The sequence below is a fragment of the Lolium rigidum genome, chromosome 4, assembly GCF_022539505.1.
Source record: "Lolium rigidum isolate FL_2022 chromosome 4, APGP_CSIRO_Lrig_0.1, whole genome shotgun sequence".
Lineage (NCBI taxonomy): Eukaryota > Viridiplantae > Streptophyta > Magnoliopsida > Poales > Poaceae > Lolium > Lolium rigidum.
Genome location: NC_061511.1, coordinates 110,959,848 through 110,973,109, shown reverse-complemented (window position 1 = coordinate 110,973,109; position 13,262 = coordinate 110,959,848).

The window sequence follows — 13,262 nt, the reverse complement described above, 5'->3', positions numbered from 1 at the left end:
CTCTTCTCCAAGCTCCACAAGGCGCCGCAAGCAACATGCCAAGTCGCATGAGCCATCATCTCGGCATGGCAAGGACCGTCATCGACATACGTCACCACATGAGCTTCGCCGCCACAAGCCACTTCATGATCGCCATCGACCAACATCTTCCACGAGTCTTCGACGACACCACTCAAGCCATGGTGATGATGCACGAAGACGAGAGCCTCGACATGAAGGCGACAAACACCATGATAGGGTGCCTACCACTCCAAGGATGGAAAATGCACATCGCGCATACCTTCCTCATGAGGCGACTTCCACCTCTTGTGCCACCACCACAATGGCCTCTAGCTCGTCATATGCCTATGGACTCCGATGCTACAAGTGCAAGCAACAAGGCCACCCTCCACGGGAATGTCCCAATCTCCTATGTGAGGTATGCAAGGCCAAGGGTCACATGGCATGGCAATGCACATCGACGAGCACCGACATGCTCCACTTCGACGAGATACAAGCCCAAGCCACCAAGAAGCCTACGGCGCCCACGCTTCAAGATGAAGACCTCCAAGGCCAACGCAAGGATGATGTGGATCCAAGCCTAGCTCTCCACGACACTACGGCGCCACCGATGGAGGACGACTTGGGAGGCGATGGAGTTGAGATGGTTGAGCATGGGAACTTCCCTTCAACCAAGGAGGCGCATGGAGATGAGAAAGTCGAGCCTACTCCTATATGCTTGATTGATGAGTTGGTACCAATCCCATGTGAGCATGAGAGCCACTTAGCCCACTTGAGTGAGAGTGATAGTGAGTTGAGTGACTCCCACCCAATATGTGAGTTTGAGTGCTTCCGTTTGGAGGACATGAGTGATACACAAAGTGAGTTGAGAGAGGTAGATGATAGGTCCATGGAGGACATCGCATTTGCTAACACATTAACCTCTCCCTCGTTTGTGTCTTCTTATGTTGCACTAGGTTCCACGGAGGACGAGTTCCCGCTCATGGAGACGATGTACATGGTGCATGAAGATGATGATATCTCACCATGCTTGCTCCAAGATGGACATGTCGACCACATGGATCCTCCTACTTCCACAACACCTACCTCAAATGAGTCGGCCTACAAAGGTAACAACATAGGTGTTGATGATGCCATGATCCCACTAGTGGACATGATGACTTATGAGTGCATGCATGATCTTGATGATACATTTGCTACGTCACATGCTACCTTCATTTTCCCATGCGATACTTTGCTTGATAACATTGTTGATCATGTGGAAGTGAATGTTTGTGATACCATGTCCATGCCATGCTATGAGAGCTTCAATTTTTCCACCATTGCTTGCAATATGTCGACCACTTGCTCTTTACCATGTATTGCTTGCAATGATAATGACAAGGATGACATTAGCTTCCGCATGCTTTGTCCAAAATTCTTACACCATTCCACGATCCTTGCATCCAAGATTGTGAACAATTGCTCTTTCTTATGCTTGGTATGCAAGAATGCTTATTTCATTGTTCACGAGATGGCCCCCATAGCCTTCTCACTTTTTGATGATCATGAGTTACCACATGTCATGAATGCACCTTCTTGTCATTTGCACCATCGCCATGCATTCCATACTATCTTGATTGACACTAATGGTGATGTGCACAAGACTTGGACCATCATGATGGATGATGTGTTCCTCTACCATGCACACACGCTTTTTGTTTTGCTTCTTCCATGTGTAGGTACACGGACGACCGCTTCCACCGCCACGGAACATGAGTTGACGAAACGAGCAATTGAGAGCTACCCCAACAAGGGCTTTAACCATGGGATTCACACCAAAGGGTATGTTCCCAAAAGCCTTCGCCCTCGTGTGTGTTTGGCTTGTCTTGTCGAGCTTTCGGTTTGGCCTCTTATGCAACATAGCTTGACACATCTTGTTGGCACAATGGTTGTTGTATGTCTTGATGCTTTCATCATACACTCCGACAATCTCAAGGACCATGTCATACATGTGAGAGACACCTTATGCATCTTGTGCCACATGTCACACAAAATGTTGCTCTTCTTTGGATTTCTCATTTCATCTTTAGCAATTGAAATGGATGCTTGGACACTTGAGGATACCCATACTTGGCTCACGCCAACCATACTTTCCCAAGCTAGAAGTTTCCATCTCTTTGCCATTGCACATAACAATTTTGCCCAAAATTTTGCCGCCGATACTTGCCTTTTGATTGTTCCATTGGTTTGGGACAATGCTACACCACACATTTTTGACACCTTACAACTCTTACATGCACAAATTTTTGTCCTACCACATTTTGGATACATCGACACTCTTTTGGTTCCCATTTTTGCCAAATGCCTCTTGGAGAAACGAATTGATGCTTCGTGTTTTATTGAGAGCCTCTTGTTCGCCGATCACAAAATTGGCATCCACAAGCTTTCCATTTGCAAGTTGTTTTTCCCAAAATTCTTCTTCGACCGCGACTTTATCCCTCTACCACAACATGGGACACCCGTCATGGACTACTTCATCGATGAGGAGGAACAAGAGTCGAGGACGACTCTTCCCCAAGGGGGGGGAGATGATGCGGGGTGGCCTTCGGACACCTCCACCTCAAGACCGTCAAGTGCAGCCCCGCCTATCGTCGACGCTACACCATGGCCAAGGAGTCCCCCAAGTGGACCAACAACACAAAACCCCGCCATATATGTCAAGGTTAACCCTTTCCTCTCTATGGTCGACCTCAACACCAACTTGAATGGTATGCTACCTCATGCCTATCATCATTGTGTCTATAGGTGCCGACATCGACAAGGACCAAGAGAGAAGGAACTCCCATGGTGCAAGGAAGAGGAGAAGAAGAAGGAAAGAAGAGAAGAAGGAAGAGGAAGAAGAGGCGGGAGGAAGAGGCCCAGCTCGGCCGGTCCAGGGACCCGGTCGGACCGGACCCACAACCGGGCCGTCCGGTCCCGGGCCCGGTCAACCGGGCGCAGGCTCCCTCGTACCGGACGAAGACCGGAAGCCTCGCAGATTTCCGGTTTGCGCCCGGTCGACCGGACCCATGACCGGACAGCCCGGTCACGAGCCCGGTCAGACCGGACCCGGGACCGGACAGCCCGGTCCACGGGCCCGGTCGGACCGGACCCAAACCGGATCTGACGGGAATGACCCACCAAACTGCCTAAGTTATCCATTCGCGTACCTGTTCGCCCTTGCTGGCCATGTATGCCTATATAAGTAGCATGGACCCCCTCCTTACCCCTTAGACTTGTTTTGAACTCAAACCTACCTTTGAGCTTAGTCTCCCTTGGGTATCATCCCTCTGTAATCAAGGCACCTTGGTTGTTGACTTAGATCTTGTTGAAGGAGATTCTAGTACTTGTTACTCTCTCTCCTTCCCCAAGCTCTTCCTCTCCAATCCCAATCTCTCTCCGGGGAATTCTACCGCGTGTCTCTTCCACGGAGATTCTATTGGCGTGGTCCATCGAGCCACGGAGGTAAGCATCGGGTGTATCGGGTTGGTGTGCGTGCGTGAGTCTCGGAGTTCCTCGTGCCCGTCGTGTTCTTCGTGTTCCTCGCGTTTTCCCATCTCCCCCTTTTGTTTCGACGTCAATCCGCAAGATCGGGCCACACACGGGGTCTTAGACCTCATCAGAGGAGATTTCAGAAGAGAAGAAGTCCAGTCAAATTTCTCAGGGGTGAGCAGCATCAGGGTGATAAAATTAAACCAACTTACAGGGATCTTGCAGAGACTCCCCTTCTGCTGTAAGTCAGACTCCATATGAGGTGCAAAATACTTTTCCCAGAGAGCCAGACCTTGAGGAGAGAACTTCTTCTTCTCATCTGCATGATTAACTGGAAAGAAAAATGTCTGAACCATTCCCAGCTGCATATGTGCTACATCTGGTTGCACAAGAGCATTTCCTTCAAAGAAACCTAGGTCTTCATTGTATCCAGAGTTGCTTGAGTTACTTGATTGTCCTTCCTCCATTTCACTATTATCAGAAGCATATGATTCCAAAATGCTCTGCAGGCCAGCACCTAAAGAGCTTGATTGACTAAGCTCATTGCAAACAAGCCCACTAGACACATCATTCTCTACAACAGCTGAGGAGGGGCCAGAATAAGTGCTGTTCTCCACAGAAGGTGGTGGGGTATCATGCTGAAAGTCCATCTCATCAGGCACAGCAGCATTGAGCAAGTCAATCATGGCAGCATTGAGAGGAGCTTCTACAATTTCCATGTTATTGTTGTCAGGAGATAGGGCCTAGTGGCCCCAACCCTGATCCTCTGCATTTTGCTCCACCACAGCATTCCCATCTCCTTCATTAGCTTGTTCATTTGCAACAGGTGGAGGCAAAAACTGCTGCAGTTGTTCCTCTTCATTTGGCAGAGGGTGAGGGTTAACACCATCTTCAGGTAAAGGATCTTCATCAGCAGGCAACTCACCCAGCAGATTCTCTTCAAGAATTTCAACAGAACAGGTCCATGATTCAGAGTCAGGAGCATCACCAACGGTATACCTTAGGCTCTTTGGGATTTCCTCTAGATCAGTAGCACAAATTTTCACTAGAACTCTCTCTTTATGGGCAAGATCTTTCTCCCATATCAGAAGTTTGCCAATTTCAATAAAAGCAGCAGACAAATCATCAGTATTGATAAAATCCAGGGGTGGACCAACAATCATCAGCTAGCATTCCCGATTAAACAGAGCCCTACGCCAGTTAATCCCACTGTCATGCTTAACAAAGGATATATTTGCATCTAGAAACTGGATAGGGCTAGCACGCACCAATCTGTCCCTATCTCTTACATGAGCAAACTGAACATAGGCAGAACCAAAAGGGCATGGCTGAAGATATCGAAAAGCAACCCTAGCTTCATTGGTCAAGAAGTCCTCCATCACTTCTCTGATGTTAGCAAAGGGAATCTGACCTGGCGGAACAGGGTTAATGGTGGCGATGGCGATGTCTTCATGCTGACGCTGCCGCCGCGGAACCACAACTCTCTTGACGCCAACTCTTCCTGGAACCTCTAGAATCTGGAAGCCTCGGGGGACAAATGGACGAGGGTCGATCGGGATGTTCGCCATTGATGCTGTGGCCTCTGCTTCCGCAGCAGCAGAAGAAGGGGAGGAACGGAGTGGCACTGTAGACGGCGAAGCCGAGGAGACAAGGGGTAAAGGTGGCGACGCTCCAGAGAAAACCGCCAGGTCTTTTAGACAGGAAACCTCCTGAATTAAAGGGGCTGGCCCATGGGCTTTGAACCAGAAAAGGAAAGAATTATCGGTCCAAGCAGAAGAATCCGGGGCAGGGAAGGAAGGGTATTTGAAAAATGTGGCGGGATTTTTGGCATTGATGCGGCCATGATCACCAAAAGATGCCCTATTAAACTCTCCATAATGCCAATTTGAAATTTCCTTCTCTGATTGAAACTGACGAGAATAATTGGGTCTTGCCGAGGAATAATCAGAGGGAAAACATAAACGGTCAAAAACTGAAGGGGCCTCCACAGGAATGTTTTTTTGATAGGAAAGCCTGTCAAAGACTGAATTCTTCCTATGAACCACTTTCCAAGAATTAAGATCTTCTTTGTAAAACAAATTTTCTTCTGCTTGCCAATTTGGTCCTACATTACCCCAAAGCTTAATAAAGAATTTGCAATTGCTGTCAGAGAAAGTCCCAATATTATAGATATGAAAACCCACTGAAGATGATGACACCGAAAACCTGAAAGTTCTATCTCTCAGAAAATTAACTTTGAATAAGCTGCTTGAACCTCCAAAATGAGCTTGGAGAACAGTACCAACAGTATGAATATCCAACCTAAAGGAAGCTCTCCCAAATGAAATAACCAAGAAAAAATCCCTTCTAGCTCTGTTGGACAAACAGTTAACTTGGAGACCAAACTTGCACTGAATCTCTTTGGAGAAAGCCAATCCTTTGGAAAAATCAAAAGCCACTGGTAAAGGTGTGGCAGGGACAGTATGATCAGGTGAAGCAGATGAGACAACTTGGGCAAAACTTCTATGAGCATCAACCTCAGCAGAACCAGTATGATCATTTCTAGTGGAGGAAAATATACCCTGGACTGAATTAAGAAATTTTATCCCATGATCAATAGAATCTGATGAGATGCGTTCCCCAATCAGAACCGAGAACACTTGCATATCCAAAGAAATACCCGAGCATACTTTCTCATTCAGAAGCAGAAATCTAGCATCAAGGACTTGCTCTTTAGAATCAAGCAGGACCAATCTCTTAGCATTAGGCTTCAAAATAAGAAACGCTGATTTTCCCAAAGGGAATTTTGAATCTTCAGACATCAGAGGGTTGCCCAGAGGCACAAACATCACCCTCCATCTAACAGGAGGAGCTTCAGGGAACGAAGAAAAACCAGGAGGGGAGACCAAGCAAGAAAACACCGAGACTAAGTGAGAGGGAAAACTCACAGAAGAACCAGGATATAAAGCTTCACCATCTTTGATGTATTTTCCCACAATTGGTGAGTCCTTATGATTCACCAGAACAAGCCAATTCCTTGGCCAAAGAATAAGGAAACCAGGAAGATGCAACGACTTGTCCTTTCCGTGCAAGAAAACAAAAGAAACCTTCCATCTGCCAAGGGGAGGAGGATTGGGGGCCATGACACATCACCTTGATCCAAGGACCACGCCGGAGAAGGTGATTGGAGCAGCTTCAACAGATCACCAAAGGATTGCATGACCGTCGGAGGAAGAGGTCGCCAGGGGGGAGAGAGGTGGGAGAGCCATCCAACCCGTTCAGAGGCTTCCCCCTCACTAATTATACATATATATCTAGATTGTAATAAAATTTTGCCCCATATTTGGTGGATGGGTGCATCTTGGCATGTAAAACAATTAATGTTTGCAAATGGCGTTGTCAAAATTTATGTACAAATGATTTCTTTCCATCCAAAGTGCATAAAATGGGAGTTTTAATGAAGAAAGTACAAATAAAACAGCTCAACATGCCTCCACACCCCGATTTTCACACGAAGTAGAGCATATTTAAAGGATAATTCCAGAGTTTTACTATTTTTCAAGCAACTTTGCTAATTTCCCCCACTCACATGACTTTATGTCGATTTAACGAAAATAGGGCAAATTTAAACTACATGGGCGAGATAGTTTGAATTGTGCGCGCGGCAAAGGGAACCGCCTATTCCTCAACCTTGTGCACGACAAATTACACACGCAACTCCATTAAACACCACCTACCGACCTTAATTATTACCCCGGCGGCCCGACCGCATGACCCCCCACCCACCCCTACACAACTTATCCCCGTCCGTGCGAAGAGATTCCCCTCCCCGTCTCGTCCGTTCGAAGAAGAAGCTTCCCCTCCCCGTCGTTCTTCTCGAGACGCACCGGCGGTCAAGTTGATCCACGGTAGGGCTGCTATCTCTAGCTCAATCATGCATCGGGCAAGACGGCCTAACGATTTATATTTTCTTGATGCTGCTAAAAAAATCGTCAGTATGGTCGAACTAATTGGCACTTTATAGTTTTCCACTCGATTTTTCCTCGATCAATTTTTTCATTTGTGTGGGCATACAGAGTCAGTTCTGCACTCGATCCGCTAATTTGCTGAAATGCCATGGCAGAGTTTTGTACACGATCTGTTTGCTAAAATGTCGATGGGCATTTTTTGTTTTGTACTCGACATGATTGCTGAAATGCATAATCATGTAGTATAGTTTTGTACTCAATGGATATACATTTTCTACTTCGCCTTAAATTAATCACCAACCACTGTATCTCATAATTAAACTGATGGACAGAACTTGGATACTGCATGGACACTTATGTTCCCCTTCATATATAAATGGTGTTCAACCTTTTATGGGGTTTATTAGAGCTTATGAAGGTCACAACCTAGACGTGTATTGCCCGCGCTGCACATGTATGAATGGTGAGAAGAGGCCTCACCATGTAGTTGAAGATCATTTACACATTTTTGGGATGGAACGCACATATGTTAGGTGGGTTTATCATGGTGAACCATATAATGATCCTTCAGCGGGAGAAGCAGATCCTGCTCACACTGTATGTGTGTTGGCATATGTAGTTAATTATTTATATTGATGTTGCCGCTGTTTCGATCAATAGTTTGCATTGCTGTGCAAGGTTCTGTACTCAAATTTAACTTATTGCAGATGGATGGACGGGAAGGAGAGAAAAAGCGCTTGCTTCAGGAAACGGGTTTCAGCTCTGGGACATGTGTTGTGCCAGATGAGAAGGTAAATATGTAAAACGACATTTGTTCAGGTTGCATCCCTTAGATGGTTGTCTAATCGGTTGATGTACTAATTGCAGAAGCATAGAATTGAAGAGGTCTCTCAGTTTGATGGGAGATTTGAAGATGAATCTCAGTTTGATGCACCTGTGGATGGTACTGATGACGAGCCTTTCATAGACGAAGGTCTTGCACCTGAGATTATCCAGCCTACAAAAGGAGGCTATGGACCGAGTACACAGCTTTGCGTTGAACTGGATGCACGCCCGGAGATCATCAGGAGCGTCCGGGTAGTCTCAAGACCACCCAGCCCTGATGCACCTGTGGATCGTACTGATGACGAGCCTTTCATAGACGAAGGTCCTGCACATGAGATTATCCATCCTATAGAAGGAGGCCGTGGACCGAGTACACAGCTTTGCGTTGAAGTGGATGCACGCCCGGAGATCATCAGGGGCGTCCCGGTAGTCTCCGGACCACCCAGCCCTGATGCAAAATGTTGGGCTACTTTATGATTCGTACTCTTATGTTCTGGTGCTGTAGTATGTACTATGTTTGTTATGATTTGTACGCCTTTGGCGCTAGAACTATAATTAAGCATTCAGTGGATGATCGCGTTGCAAAATTTGACACCCACACAATCAGTTCATCATATGAGTAGTAGCACAATTACTTCTAAAGCGAGTCATTAATTGGTAGCATGAAACACTTTCAGGTACTCCCCTCTGATTCATATTAATTGACTCAATTTTGTCTAGATATGGATGTATCTAGATGCATTTGTTAACTAGACAAACAAACTTGAGTCAGTTAATATGAATCGGTGTAAACCGCCCAAGTCCTCGAGCAGCTAGTTTATTGACTCTAGACTCCAAGCCTCTCGCGGCAAGCCATCGACGAAGCTGATCTTGGCCCGCATTTTTTTTGCGAATAGCAAAGCTTTGACCAGTTCCTCTCGGGATACAGCACGCCGGTGAGCTTGCATGGTTGCCATGAGCACTTTCCGGCGGAACTTCCTCTGCAGCACCCTCATGTCGCTGCTGCGAGACAGCACGCAGTGCCTCGAGGTGGACGGAACTCGGGATCTCAGGGCAGGGGGTCCGCCTCGTCCGGGAACAATCTCCAGTGGGTTAACGAGGACATGCATGGCGGCCAGGGGATTTGGGTTTTTTTGTTGTTGTTTGAGCTTGGGATTTGGGGTTTTTTCGGATAGGGGAGGAGGAACCGAGGAAGATGAAGGAACAGCCCGTGTGCTTGGCGCGTGGCGGTGTGCTTGAATTTCGAATTTTTGTGAAATGTTTCATTCCCCCGCTACAATTCGGGGGTTTTCTTGACGCGCCAATGCGTCCCGCCGGGCAGCTTCAAGTGAATTTGGGGTGCCACACTATGGGCCCCAGTTTCAGTGAGACATGTAATGACTAGTCACATCAGTAAGTTCACTGTGTAATAAAATATGTTACCCCTCCCCTTTATGTAGCCCCCCTTCTCGCCCGATCGAGTGCCGACAGCCAGCGGATGCAAGCCGCTAGCTCGATCCCCTCCTTTCGCCTCCACAGTCCAGGCATCCAGCTTGGAGGGGCAAGCTGCATCTAGACCAAGCGGATTAGGTAGTACTAGTAATGTTCTTTCCTTTCTCGAGATCGGTTCTTTTTTCCTCACCTCGATATCTTGCGCATCTATTTCCTATTCGGGCGAAGGGGTGTCTTTACGGTCACCCTCGCGGCGGGAGTGATTGATGGGGGTGGGGGGCGGGAGCTACCTTTGCTTGGATTGGGGTGTTCTTCCTTTATTTGTCGACATTTGCAACCTTTGTAGTTTCTGCTGATCCTCACTGTATCTTTTGTCAGCTTGTACAGGAAAGGAAAGACCTCGGTGGTGGTGGGGGGGGGGCAATGGAGCGTAAGGTCACCACGCATGTGGGCAGTTGGCTGAGCCTGAGCTGCGTCCCCAGCCCCGCAAAGCGGGTACTCCGTTTGCTTATCCACTCTGTCTGTCTGCATCCTCAATCTGTTCCTGTTCTGGAAGATGCTTAAAGTAGCACATGTCTTCAGCTGTTTGTGCGTAAAGCTTCTGTGACACCATGCTCTATATTCTCTGTATTAGGATGGTACCTCCAGGTTCCGTGCTGAGGCTATGGGGAACGAGAATAGCGCCCCACCTGCTGCAGGAGCATGGCCCGATCTGCATCACAAGAAGCGAAATGCCACTGCCGAGCTGGGCAGGGACCGCCCAGGGGTAATTTGTTTTAACCAACTAACCATGATGTAGTCTGAATCTGATACTCCCTCAGATCCAAATTAATTGACTCAACTATCTGTAGATACGGATGTATCTAGATGTGTTTTAGCTCTAGATACTACTACCTCCATCCCAAAGCTTAGGGCTTATATTATTTTTAGAAAGTCAAACTATACCATGTTTGACTAAGATTTTACCAAAAATCATTAACATGCAAAATACAAAATTAATATCATTAAATAGGTTGTGAAATATATTTTCCTACGATATCTACACAATATTATATTTGTTGATAGAATGTTCTAAAATTTTGGTCAAACTTTACTTGTTTTGATTTCTCAAAAATAAATAAGCCTTAAGCTTTGGGATGGAGGTATCTAGACAAAGCTGAGTCAACTAGTTTTTTGTCTGTCCATAGCTAGTGTTCATGGTGCAAAAGGCTAAGAGCATCCACTATATGCATAAGTCTATCTCATACAGTAATTCAATATCATTGCTGAGGTCTGCCTTTTGTTTTGCTATTCATATGCAGACTGAAACTTTAGGGCCTTTACTCAAAAGGAAGATCAAAACTGCGGCTGATCAGGCTGCCAGTATGTTGATGCCGCCCCCATCTTCTAAATGCCTCTACAAGCACAAGGCCACGCGCCGACTGGGTGGTGATCTTTTAATGAATATGGTATATTTTCTTAATCCACAATACATGCCTTGATTTTTGTCTGTTTATTGTCGGTTTTTTCTAATGCTTGCCAAAAGTTTACAACAACAACAACAACAACCAAGCCTTTCAGTCCCAAACAAGTTGGGGTAGGCTAGAGTTGAAACCCATAAGATCTCGTAGCCAAAAGTTTAGAAACACCAAATTCGTTTGCTTACAATCATCATACAGTAATGTTCATCTACTCTCCAGTTCCCCTAACCCAACAAAAAATGATGTTAATTACGATTTTTAGATTAAAAGAGCACCATTAGGCGCTGTTAATTACGACTTTGAGATTAAAATGTCATTTGCAATTGTTAATTACAATTTTGAGACAAATGATTAGTTTAACCTCGATCTGTTCTGCTCTCCATTTTTCCCAACCGAACAAAAATGTAACCATTCCCTTCCTCTGAAATGGAACCATTCCATTCCATTCCACGCTGTTTCAGAACCGAACACACTCTTGTATTGTTGTGAATTGTTGTCCATACACAGCCATACCCTTCCACTTACATCCAACACTATATGCATCAGTCTGTCTCAGAGTCATTCAATGTCACTGCTGAGATCTGTTCCCATTCTTATGCAGGCTGAAACTGCTGCGCCTTTACTCAAGTGGATGCAAAATGAGGCTGATGAGGCTGCTGTGAGGACGATGGTGCCGGCACCATCTTCCGAAAACCTCTACAAGCACGAGGCCATGGGCCAGCTGGGTGGTGACCTTTTAATGAATCTGGTATATTTTCTTAATCCACATACATGATTTTATTATTATCTGTTTAATTACTTTAGGCTTTGTCTAATGCTTACCAAAAGTTCAGAAACACTGCGTTTGCTTACAATCATCATACACTAACTTTTCACTTTTCAGTCTGTCTCATCGAGTATATAAACTGTTGTGTTTCGTTGGCTTATTTTGTAATCATTTGCATTGTTGTCAACTGTAGTCTATGCACAACCCTATTCTTCCACTTACACCCCGCACTATTTGCATCAGTCTATCTCATAGATTTATTAAATATCAATGATGAGTTCTGTTGCTATTCATATGCAGGATCAAACTTATGTGCCTCTACTCAAATGGATAAAAAATGATCATGATGAGGCTGCTGTGAAGACGATGGTGCCACCACCATCTTCTGAAAAACTCCTCAAGCACAAGGCCACGGGCCAGCTGGGTGGTATCCTTTTCAGTAAGCAGGTATATTTTCTTAATCCTCATACATGATTTGATTTGTCTGTCTATTGCCGGCTTTGTCTAATTCTTACCAATAGTTCAGAAACACACACAACCCTATTCTTCCACTTACATCCAGCACTATATGCATCAGTGTCTCATAGATTCATTGTATATATCACTGCTGATGTCTGTTGCTCTTCAATTTTCATATGCAGACTGAAACTGCTAAGCCTTCATTTGTCAAAAGGATTGGAACTGCTGCTGATGAGGCATCTGCAGAGGCTGCCACCAAGTTACTATCAGCCCCACCTTCTGGATGCTTATATAAGCTCAAGTCCAAGGACCAGCCGGGCCGTAACCATCCAAGGGTTCGGGTATATTTTCTTAAGCCACATATACATGCCATGATTTATGTCTGATATTATCACCGGCTCTGTCTAATGCTTTTTGGAATTCGGAAACGCCAAATTAGCATGCTTATATTCATCATACACTAAATTTTGACTATTCAGTTTGTAACATAGTGTTATGCACTCGCTTGTCAACATTTGCATTGCTCTGAACTATGCACTTTACACAACCTAATTCTTCCACTTACATTCAGCGCTACGCACCAGTAGTACCTCCCATGTTTCCTTCACCATCCCGATGCCGAGCTTGCGGGAATATGGCGGGCCCATGTACATACCCCGCATATAACACCTCCTATGGCTCTATCTACCTTTCTAATAACTCCTTCACGGAGTTACAGGTATGTATTCTCAGTGGTTTAGCATGAATTGGCATATAGTAAAGTCTTGTTTTTAGTCTTTCTGCTTCTTACATTAGTATCAATTTTCACCTGCAGACTGTACCTTGTGAACTTCGTCCAATGATTAACCAGATGTGTCCGCA